This window comes from Halyomorpha halys, unplaced genomic scaffold (assembly GCF_000696795.3).
Source record: "Halyomorpha halys isolate HHAL.00 unplaced genomic scaffold, Hhal_1.1 Scaffold719.1, whole genome shotgun sequence".
In the NCBI taxonomy this organism is placed as follows: Eukaryota; Metazoa; Arthropoda; class Insecta; order Hemiptera; family Pentatomidae; genus Halyomorpha; species Halyomorpha halys.
Genome location: NW_027114303.1, coordinates 435,983 through 448,363, shown reverse-complemented (window position 1 = coordinate 448,363; position 12,381 = coordinate 435,983).

The window sequence follows — 12,381 nt, the reverse complement described above, 5'->3', positions numbered from 1 at the left end:
GTTTCGACCTTTTCGAGTTTCAGGTCTTCATCAGGGGTTGTGGCGTAGAGGGAAGATTGGTAACGAATGGAAATTACTATATTGCTTTGGGATACATTTACCTTTGTACAATATATATATATATATATATATTGAGAGAGAGAGAGAGGAAAATGTTTAATATAACAATGAATAATATAGGAGAAATTATAAAAGATAAAAACTACAAGGAAAATGATAAATGATAAAATACTTGAAAACAGAAAAAAAAAAAACTTCTATGATAGATGAAAATATACTAAAACAATAAAAGAAAAATTTAATGGGAAAATGAAGTAAACTTAAAACTTACTGGTTGTTTATAGATTTTTTATACATAAAATTAATCTGCAGAGCTCTAGTTAAAAGGAAAAAAAAACACTATATTACGGTTGTCATGGTTAAATAAAACACTGGCGATATAAGGGGCATTGTTTTGAGAAGGTTATTTTTTGTGAACGATAAGTTCACAGGTAGGTATCACTCTATTATTTTCTACATGAAGGTATTAACCAGTGGTCATAGTTCGATGATTGTTTATACAGGGGTATATGGTAGTTTTTATAGGGCATATTGGAGTCATTATTTCAGTGTTTTAAGGAGCAATTTATTCTTTACTGTTTTTTTTCTTTTTTCCTTTTTTATGATTATCTCTTTTATTTTAACTCAACCCTCCTCCGCTAAACATGAGCAAATATATAACTAAAGATAAATCAAAATTTTCTGTTATAATTAATAAATTACAATGGTAGATTTAAGTGGTGATTACAAGTGAATATTGTTTTTAATTAATATTGGTACCATTTAATTACTATTACACACTGTGTGCTATAGAAACAGAAAGATATGTATGAGGGAAAGGTGAGATACTTACAGAGGGGAAAAATGCAGATTGACATATAAAAACTAGAAAAAAAAATGAAAATATGTAAGGTAAAAAAATAATGAAGAAAAAATCACGTATAATTTTAGCATATAATTAAAAAAAATTATAATGTGACTATTTATATTGGTTTATGCTTTGACCATATTAATAGTATTCAAAACGAATTTTTCTTCACTAAAGCTAAGTATGCTGTGTATGAGGCACCTAATGCAATTGGCTAGCACATTTGTTTTCTCTCTCTCTAAAATAGTACAGTGCATTCCTTCATTTACTTTTAATTATTTTTTTTATATTTAATTATTTTCCTTTTAATTAAGTCTTCCTATATATTCAACTCCTCTTAGGATAATTTGCCGCGTTTCTTTCTTTTTTTCAGCTCCAAAAGGATTCCAAGATTTTAGTTAAGCACAATAAGGGTACGCGAATTTAAATCCGAATTCTTGAACACGCATTTCAACCTAGAAGCCAATGATAAAAAAAAAAAAGTTTTCATAGAAATTGATGGTGCCACTTGCGTAACCTCTCTTTGTTAGTAAAATAAAATTTTGTGATTTACAATGCTATAAATATTTTTTTAATTGTTAGAAAAGAACACCCGTGAAGGCAGAATAGTCACTAAATTTCATCTTGTACGAGGCTACTTCTCTGGTATTCAAAACGGGTGATTAATTATATAGGAACCAAGCTATTAAAATTTATTTCCTCTAGGTTGTCTAGGCGAAACGGATTTGCAACCTCCAAAACAAGATATATAACCCTTATAGCATAAATAAATCATAAAAAAAAATTAATGTCTTCATTATTGTTTTTCATTATTATATTAGCTCAAAATTATACTTATTTTATTTTATTCTAGTTTGTTTAAGTTTATTTTATTTATTATTTCATGATGTACATGTACAAGCTGGACAATGCAAACATACAATTTCATATATCATTCTAGTTTTTTTTGTATCAATTCTGTCCTTCAATTTAATATAATAATTTTAAATTTTATTGGTTGGTCTATAACTTAAGGAGTATTCATTAACTTTAATAATCATTAATTCATAATCTTTAAATGATGTAGAGATTTTGAGCAAAATTAATTTATAAACAAAAATGGGTAAATTTATAGCCATAGCCTAGAATAGCCGGCAGACAAGTTATTAAAATAATTTATGTGAGTGTAAATTGGTTTTTAAGGTATATTATTAATTAATAATATTTTAATTGCCAAAATTGTTAAAAATCAATGTATAATAAAAGCTGTTTTGTGATAGATTGTTCTTGAGGATAGCCGAAATGTTGGACTTTTGAGAAAATAAATATTTTGAGACTTTAATTTGGATACAACTGATTTTATTTAAACAAATTATTATTATTATTAACTCCCTAGGAATCATCCACTATCAAATGGAAACAGATGAGAATAGGGATCATCTAGAGGAAGGACGGCATGCATACATTACATATTTTATATATTTATTACTTTATACATATCTATTACTGTTTTTATCATTTATTTTTATCTATTATATTATATGTATATTATTTTTAAAGATTTACTTTTTTTTTAATTTCATATTTATTATTTGATTTTAGATTTCAATTGAATAGTACTTATGTGAAAAAATATGATTTTTTTTGTGTATATAATGTTATTTTATTTTAAAATTTTATTAGGTATATTCTATATTTTAATTCTATTCTATGGTTGTTAAAGAGGAAGAAAAAAAGGAATTGATGTTTTGGATTAAGGGAAAAAATATAATTAGATATAATAATAAAAATATAATTTAGAAAAATAATGGGAAAGAATGAAGAATAATAAAGAAAAAAGGATAAAAAAAAAAAGATTAACAAAATAATAATAAAAGACAAAATGACAAAACAAAAAAACAATCTTGTAATATTATTATTAATATATTATGGGAATTAACTCTGATAATATTCATTTGGGTGTTGTTTTTTTTACTATTTATTTGTGTGTTTTAACTTATTTTTATTTATTTACGTGTTATTTAAATCTATGTATAAGTTCTTTTTTAAATGAATTTAATTTTTTTTTAGTTAACTGTTGTTATCTATTGGTTATTTCTGTGAATTTGTTGTTAATTAATTGATCAAACGGTTGTTGCGGATAACTGGAGAGGAGAGGTATGAAGAAGTGAAACAGGGGGAATAATGTATTGTACAAGGAGGTAAATTGCTATTTGGTTTTGTGCGAGGAGGAAAACTAATATGTGTAGGAAAAATGTATTTGAATTGTATTTTATTTAGTTTATTGATAAATATTGTTTGGAAAATGTCAATGTATTTTAGTATATGTCCAATTATGGATTGATGGGTACGCTGTGTGTTGTAGCAACCCGATGTATTTCTCTCTTATAATTTGGCTGTACTGTACCTACACAATATAAGAATAGAGAAATATTGTATAAGTATGCTATGTTCTTTTAATAACCCGATACGGTTGGACAGTACAATTTTTTTTTAATAAAGTTTTTCTGTTTTCTCTTCCCTGCCTATATAGAGAAAATAATATTGATAAAACTATATCGAACGAACAATCAACAATAGGTTTTGACCAATCAAAAGTAAATAGTCAATGGGTTATAGATCCAGAGTTTAGCCTTGGGGTATTTCCGGCGAAGATCTATTAAGGAGTGTTGTCAGGAATAATGTCGTCACTTTGAGCCATTAGGTCTTCATAATGATTTTTTATTATCTAACACCTTGCAATAAAATGATAATAATAATAAAAACATAATAAATTCTATGCCATTACCACAAATCGTTATCCACATACATCTGTCCAGTGACGACCCTACAAACCTAAATCTTAATGCAATCCTCCCATCTACGTTTCGGTCTACACCTCGGACGTATAGTAGTCAGTTCAGAGTTTATTAATATTTTAGGGATCCCAACTTTACAAGTCCCACAACCTTACATGCCCATCTTACACACTGCAATGCTATAACTTGAAATCTATTTACCGAGTGTAGGTCCCTCAATTTATTTTTGTGTAGCCTTCTAAATTCTCCTGTTAACTCATTCTTTTTCGGTCCCTATATTTTACTTAATACTTTATTTAAAAAAAAACATTCGGTTTTGTGCAGTCAATAGCATTCATATAAAATATACGGTCATATTTACTTTTATATATATTTTTATATGAGAACTATTTTATTATATAGTACAACTGGTCTACAGGATATTTCTTGTTTAAGAGCATTTGATTTTAATTTTTTATTCGTTTAAAATTTTTAATATTCTTAATATAATTATATTAAGAACAAACACGTCGTTTTCTAATTTAAAGCGTTTTTAAATATTGCTTGATTTAACTATTTCTTTGATCTTATCTAGATTTAACTAGCTTGCCATGAACCGAGATGTGGTCCTCCCTGGATAGAGGCTCCTCCACGCTGAAAAGGAGGATGAGAAAAACGAAGAAGTATCCTCTTCCCATTTTAAACAAATATTTTAAAAGTGATATAGGACCGTCGCCCCTGGTGTCTTAGTGGGAATTCCAAACTACCAGGTATACATATAACTACCTCCTATTTGTATGTTTTCAATAACCTATTTCGTCAGGAGGGTACGAAGAAAAAAATGGTCTTAGTGGGGCGAGTTTGCCTGGGAAGGATTGCCTTTTTTTTCTTGTATTTTGATCCCTTCTTGTGAGATTGTGAAATGTACATCGACCAACATCTCGCTATAATTATCTGCTTGAAAAATCAGATAGTAAGGCTAACACGCAGGGCGGGAGCAGCAGGTTTCACCTTCAAATTTCAGGCGCTTTCTAAATATTGCTTGATTTAACTATCTCAAGTGTCCTATTCCAGTTTTAAGCAAATATTTTAAAAGCAATATAGGACCGTCGCTCCCTGGGGGGGGGGTCTCAGTGGGGCGGATACGGCCGGAAAGGATTGCCTTTTTTGCCCCCATTCTGCAAATTATACAACTGTTCATTCAATTATACCACTCATTGCTCAAATTGTATAACTGTAATTTACATGTATTCTGTAGTTCAGATTGTATTCTTTTTTCAATATAGCGTAAGCAGGAAAAAAAATTAATTTCAAATATTTATCCCATTATTTTTTTGGGACAACGGTAGCAGCGTGGTAACGCGCCAGTATACCATCCCACAGGTTGTCAGATCGAATCCCGGCTCCACCCTTTTTTCAAGCACAAAATAATGCAAAAACTCATTCACAACCTTCCCCCGGGCATTTGTGAGGCATGTTAGCCAATGGATGGCACTAAAAAAACAAAACAAGAGTGGGAGTGACGAACCCACACTACGAAAAAAACACGTCAAGACACGCAACTTAGACCTCCAGGGTCTGTTGCCAATATAATAAGAATCTCAGTAATTTAATTTGTATTCCGTCTTTTACGTAAAATAAAATATTACTTAAAACTTTTCTATAGTATAAATATACCTTGAACTACTAATCAATTTCATAGATTATATAGTCTTCAGATGCAATCACTTATATTGATTTAATATTGATAACTAATTATCTTTAGAGGTTCCATTAAAGAATGATTTATTGTTTTGTGCCAGGCGGTAATTCCTTTTGAACAATGTTAACTGACTAAAAATAAAAAATAATTCCATGATACGCCATTATCATTCCTTCTTTCTTTTTTTATTTCAATTATTGAAATTAGCCGTTAATGTTTCTAAAGATGTGGCCGATTTGTTTACGGCCATCTTGATGGATAGCATGCATCATTAAATTGTGTCTTCGTCTTGTTTTCTATGAAACTATTAGATAATGCGGAAGAACTCCCCCCCCCCCCTCCCCTCAACAACTTCAAGGATAGGAGTATGATATATTTAAAAAAATATTTGTCCAATATATAGGACAATACGCATCCTATTTATTGAAAAATATATTTTTATTTATTTGCTAGATTTTTAGGTGCCGTATACAAGTACAGGGTTAGAGGCACCATATTCTGAATTCCGTGGTTACATTTGCCAATAAAGTTTGCTCTTCTTTACATCCAGGGTTGAGTTATGATGGTTTGTTCACGAGGTTTACGGCAGAGGTTGAGTGTCACTAAATATTTTTTTCACTTTACTTGTTCCAGAGACCTTAGACCAAAAACAACTCCATGCTTCCTTGCATTGGTTCAGAACTGACTTATTATAATCATACAGTGCATAAAATATTTAAATTGTCTCATAGTACATAAAACCGAGGCCATAAAGTTATCATCTGCAAATAAAATTATAATTTATTTTCTGGCACACTTAAAAAAAAAAAGACAGCCTTAAAAAACTTTATAATTAAACAATTAATTTAATACAATATTATAATTATTACATATTATATGTATTATGAGGTTGTTTAAGGGGCAATCTCCGTGCTAACAGAGTTAGCTAATGCAATACCTAGTTAGATATTTCAATGTAGTTATTCCACAAGACTAAAAAAATTAAAATCATTTGTATGAACCAAAAACAATCAATACACCAAAGTATATATACATTTATCACAATAATAAAAAAGTTACTAGATATTTAACGATACAAAAGAAACAAAAACTACACAATCTTAAAATCCTATACATATCACACATATGAAACATGTTTCGTAATTTTTTCTTTTTTGTTTCTTCATATTACACAAAAAACGAGACTCATTCAAAATAAATAAAAAATTAGAGTTATGATTTTAATCTAATTAAATTAAAAAAATTTCTTATCCTGCAGAGAACCGAACCATAGTCTATTTGATTTTTTTTTTGTGGATTTTTGGGTTTACTTGGCCTTAAATATGGCTAATCAATCACGTGACACAATGTATATATAAATTATAACTGAAAATTTTAGATAATATTTCACAATAACTATCAATACAGTAATGACATATTAATCATACACAATATATTCATTTTAATTGTGATCTTTTCCTCATTCACAGGTCAACTGGAACTCATTGTTTATTCTATAAGAACGTTGTTCCCAGTAACGTTACGGTAATTTTTTTATCCATTTACCTTACGCAGTAACTTGGGGAAAATCGACCAATGAATATCGTCACTAGTTATTTTTAATTGTACCAATAACAGTTACACATTTTACTAACACGATTTTCAGAAGATACCGAACTTTATTATTTTCAGTAATCGATAGTGGTAAAATAATTACTGTTTATGAAAATGTTTATATTTGAGTAGTTTTCAAACAAAGATTAATAAACCACTTTTAAAAAGTAAAGGTTATTTAGACAAATACAATTCTACACTAGAAGACAATTCAATTTTTTTATATATATAAAAGTTCTATATAAATAAATATTAAAGTTAAAATAATTACTATATTGCTTGAAGAAGTTTGTCGGGGGGTGCGGTCAGCAAAGAACAACATAAATAAACAAAACCATATTTATTTATTTTATGCCGACGTTTCGACCTTTTCGAGTTTCAGGTCTTCATCAGGGGTTGTGGCGTAGAGGGAAGATTGGTAACGAATGGAAATTACTATATTGCTTTGGGATACATTTACCTTTGTACAATACATTTTTCTTGCTATCTATTAGATTACAACTGTGTTTTACAACCCTAAGAAAAAAAAGCTCAAAACACTGTTGAAATTAAAAAATACTTATCATTGAATAAAATAAAATGCATATCATTAAATAAAATAAAATAAATATCATTGAATAAACTGTAATTAACTGTTTATAAAAATGTTTGTATTTGAGGAATTTTCTTACAAAAATAAATACATTGAACATATCATTGAAAAAATAAAATAAATTTCATTGAATAAAATAAAATACATTTTATGAATAAAATATAATACATGTCATTGAATAAAATAAAATGACTATAATTGAATAAAATAAAATACATAACATTGAAGAAAATAAAATACATATTAACTGTTATATTATAATTAGCTGGTTATATTTGAGGAGTTTTCTAACAAAAAATGATACATCGACTTCTGAAAAGTAACGTTTATTTTGACAAGTAATATTTTACATCAAAAAAATAATTCAAATAGCTTTTTTTAAGTTTTTGCAGCATAATTATACCATTTAAAATAATTAATATATTGCTTTGGGATACCTCCTTGTACACTACATTTTTCTTCCTATTAATTACATTACAACTCTGTTTTACAACCAAAAGAAAACTTGGATAAAATAATATATATATCTTTGAATAAAATAAAATCCATATCATTGAATATATGGTATGTATTTTATACTTTTTCATAATCTATAATGAATATTATGTATTTTTAAAAGTTTTTATTAACATTTTATTAGCCTTAATGTTATAAACTCAATTATGGAATACTTTATTTGGATTTGGAGAACTTTTACGATGTTAAAATGTTTGTTAATTACATTTTTCATCCGATCAGAAGCAATTTAGTATAACTTAATATCAACATTATTTTCTTAAGAAAATAATGTTCCTTAAGATTCTTTCTATAATTTATATAAAATCAGTTTTAAAAAGGGCGTCGATTTTAAAAACTCTCATTCATAAAAAATTACAGTTTCCAAAATTTTTCCCAATTAAGGGTACCCACTTTACGAGGCTAGGTGGGTCCAGGAGGTCCAGTTACAGAATAAATAATCATCTGTTACAACCGGATTCGAACCTGGATCCTTGGAGTTAGTAGAACGGTGCCTTACCACTGAGCCCCTTGGCACACCACATATTGATAAAAAAAAGTAAAAATAGAAGTTAAACAAGTTCAATTCATCTCAAGTTAAGTTCAAGTTGGTTTAGATAACATTGCTAAATTTGAAAATATCAACAACGATAACCTCCTTTCACGAGTCACGGGCGCCTGCACTGAACGTTCATGTAAACAGTTTCTATTACCAAAAAAAAAATATTAAAGATAAAATAAATAATAATTAAAAAAGTAATAAATACAGCTCTCAAATTTATTGACACAATTTTATCTCATTTGGCGCATGACTGGCTATGACCCAATGACTCAATACCTGCCTTTCTATAGGTCATTGACTGCTTTAATCTTCGATAAAATGATATACAGTATTACATCCTAGATAAGCAATTTATACTTAATTGGATATATTTCTTTTGATCGATTTATTTATTTATTTATTTTTAATGATCTACTGCTATGAATATTGTGTTTTCGATTTGTTTTTATATTGCTATCTAATGATGAATTCTTATAATTCGTTTATCGGATCTAACGTGGGTTGCAGATCACTGGAGAAGGGAGGTATGAGAAAGTGAAATAGGGAGAATAAAATTGCCAAATAAATGGAATAAGATTGTTAAATGGAATAAAATTGTTAAATAGATAGAGTAGGATTTTTTTTTTTAAATCATGTAAATATATGTCGTGTATATATGTCCGATAATGGATTGATTGGTATGCTGTATTTTATAGCAAACCAATGTATTTGGGCAGCAAGGCTAAATAAAACATTTCTCTCTATATATATTTAAAATAAATTAATTATTGATATTTATAACTGTATTAAAATATATAACACAAATAAAGTTTATGTTAGTTTTACAATGGCATGATGCAGACATGTCCTCTTCAGATCTTGAGGCCATCTTCTTTTCAAACGCCTAGGAGGATTATCAGTGTTCCGGGTAACCTACGGCAACCGAAAGGTTGAATTGGAAAGGCTCCCATCAGAAAGGCACTACCAGCGCCTATGTGGCCAGCAACAAAAGCTTGCCTCCTCCAGCGCTCTCGGTGGCAAGAGAAGCAACCCAGACTAATGAAAAGAGAGCCATCTTGTTCCTGACAGAAGCAATCCATTATTCCTTTTTGTCTCTCATCAGGAATCTACCATGAGTGAGTAGAACTCCCGGAGTTGTTCAAAGAAGCAGAGAGGAGAGAGGCCTAAGAATATGGAGGGAAGAAAGAACCATGAAGTAAGTCCACCTAGCAATAGTTAACATCCACATCATCATCAACCACCTCAATTTTATATCTACAATTTCCATAGCTCAGTCATTCAAAATTTTACTAACCATCTAATCATAAATGTTTTCTTTCGGCCACCCCCTACGCCACATGTAACTTAAACAATAGAATTTTATTACATTTAATCATGTCTCATTTTTTTCAATTATACAGTCCACTGCAACCCAACCAGCCAACCAAAATTGAAATGTGTCTGGCAATTCGGTTGAAGGCATGCTTCATTCAATCAGGTTATGAAGAAGAAGCCAGGATAGAAACAACTAGGTTTGGATGGTAGAGAAGTTAATTACAGAAAGATTTTAATCTGGTTCTGGCCAAATTGGCAACACATGGAACATTGAGGTTCTGACGAATGACTTGATTTGTGACGAAATAAGAAGCATTAAGGATTATGGATTGTAAGGATTAGATACGAGAGGAATTCGATAATTAAGTGGAAGCCAAAAGCTCAACTCCATATGTCCAGATGCCTTATTATGCTTATACATAAGGCTTTTGTAATTTGTTGGAATTTTAGTCAGTTTGTCTAGGGAACAGGAGGAAATGTTTTATTTTATATAGCCATGCTGCCGAAATACATTGGGTTGCCACTATACACAGCATACCAATCAATCCATGGTCGGATATAAACACAATACATATACTTACATGATATAAAACTTTTTTTTTTCTTATCTTTTAGTTTTATAAAAAGGAATACAATATAACTAAATAAAAATATTTTAACTTTTTTTCTATTTTCTATTTAACAATTTTATTCTATTTGACTATTTATTCTATTTCGTTTAATTGACAAATTTATTCTCCCTAATTCACTCTCTCAGAACCTCTCCAGTGATCTGCAACCCACGTTGGATCCGGTAAACAAATTAAATGAATTCATTATTTGATAGAAATGTAAAATAAAAATATAAAAAGTTTATACATAATCTTTTCATTTTCTTGAGACTATTTTTTCTTGTTTAAATAAAAAATTTTTTTTTTAATAATTTATTTATTGATATTTACATCTGTATACACATGTATACAAGTAAATTTGCTGTAGGTGACATAGTGACATGATAAAAACATGTGGAGAATCTACACTGATAGAACTCCAATAACATTTCTAGAGGGGAAGATCTCGAGGCCATCTTCTTTTCAGACGCCTAGGAGGATTATTAGGTAATGAAGGAGAAGCCAGGTTAGAAACAAGTGGATTTGGGTGGTTGAGAAGTTTATTATGGAAGGAACGGTATCTGGTTCTGGCCAAATCGGCAACATATGGAATATTGAGGTCCTGATGGATGACTTGATTTGTGACAAAGTAAGGAGCATTAAGGATTTTACGAAGGATTTTAAATAAAATTAAAATTGAATTTATCCAAATTAATGCATCAAAACAATCAATTTAAAATTGATTATAATTAAAAGTTTAATATTAATGAAATAGTGTCAAGGGTAATTTTTTCTGAAGTCAGCTGAAGACCTAGGCAGAATATCCAATAGAAAATTTTTTTAAACAATTTATGTGAGTGTAAATTGGTTTTTGAGATTGTCCTCGAAGATGGCCGAAACGTTGGAATTTTTTGAGAATTTAATTTGGATTGATTCATGATTGATTAATTTCAATGGATTTTATTTAAACTATAAAATGTTTGTTAAAATATTTGACGTTCCTTGAGTCCAGTCTCGCAAAAAGTCTGTGAACAGTCTAGCGAAAAACGTCCAGTTGTACGAAACTTAAATTATATATTTAATGGAAGTACATGCCTGGGGTGAGATAACAACTTTTTCAATAAAATCAACCGTCCGGAAGTGCAACTTTATTTTCACATTTTCTCGAAAACTACTCTAACGATTTCGAATAATTTCAATATAATAATGTACAATTAAAAGTTCATTAATATCAGGTAGTTCTTATCCTCATTGAAATAGTATGGCAGGTTTTAAATAACGAATTAAAAAAAATCTTATAAAGTATCTTTAATTTGGTTTATTTGAAACAAATAACCATTCTCATTGTTGGCGGTAATATGTAATGGATAAATAAATAGATGAACAACGAAAGGAGATAAAAGGAAAAATAGATACACGAGTACACATCGGAGAAAACTGAAACAGCCCGCTCTCTCTCGATTCTAATCATATTATAAACTGCTTTGTTTTTTTATTCTATTGTATTCTTGGCAGAAACAAAGTTGATATTTGTTATTCGCATCTCAAAAAATTATAAAATTTGAAAATTGATAATAGAAAAAAAAATGTTTGAAATTCGCGCGTTTCAGGTTATCTGGAAGTCCGATTCGCGTACACCACGGTTTTTATTATTTATAAAAAAAAATGGATGAAAGTAAAGATAATGTTTCACAATAGTTATCAATGAATGTGTAATGACTTATTACTCATACACGAATTAGCATTTTAATTCAGATATTTTCCTCATTCCACTACCCTCTAGTGTTCATACGTCACATGAAACGCATCGTTTATTATACAATAATATTCTTCAAAAGAAACACAAGGCATTTTTCATTCATTTACGTTA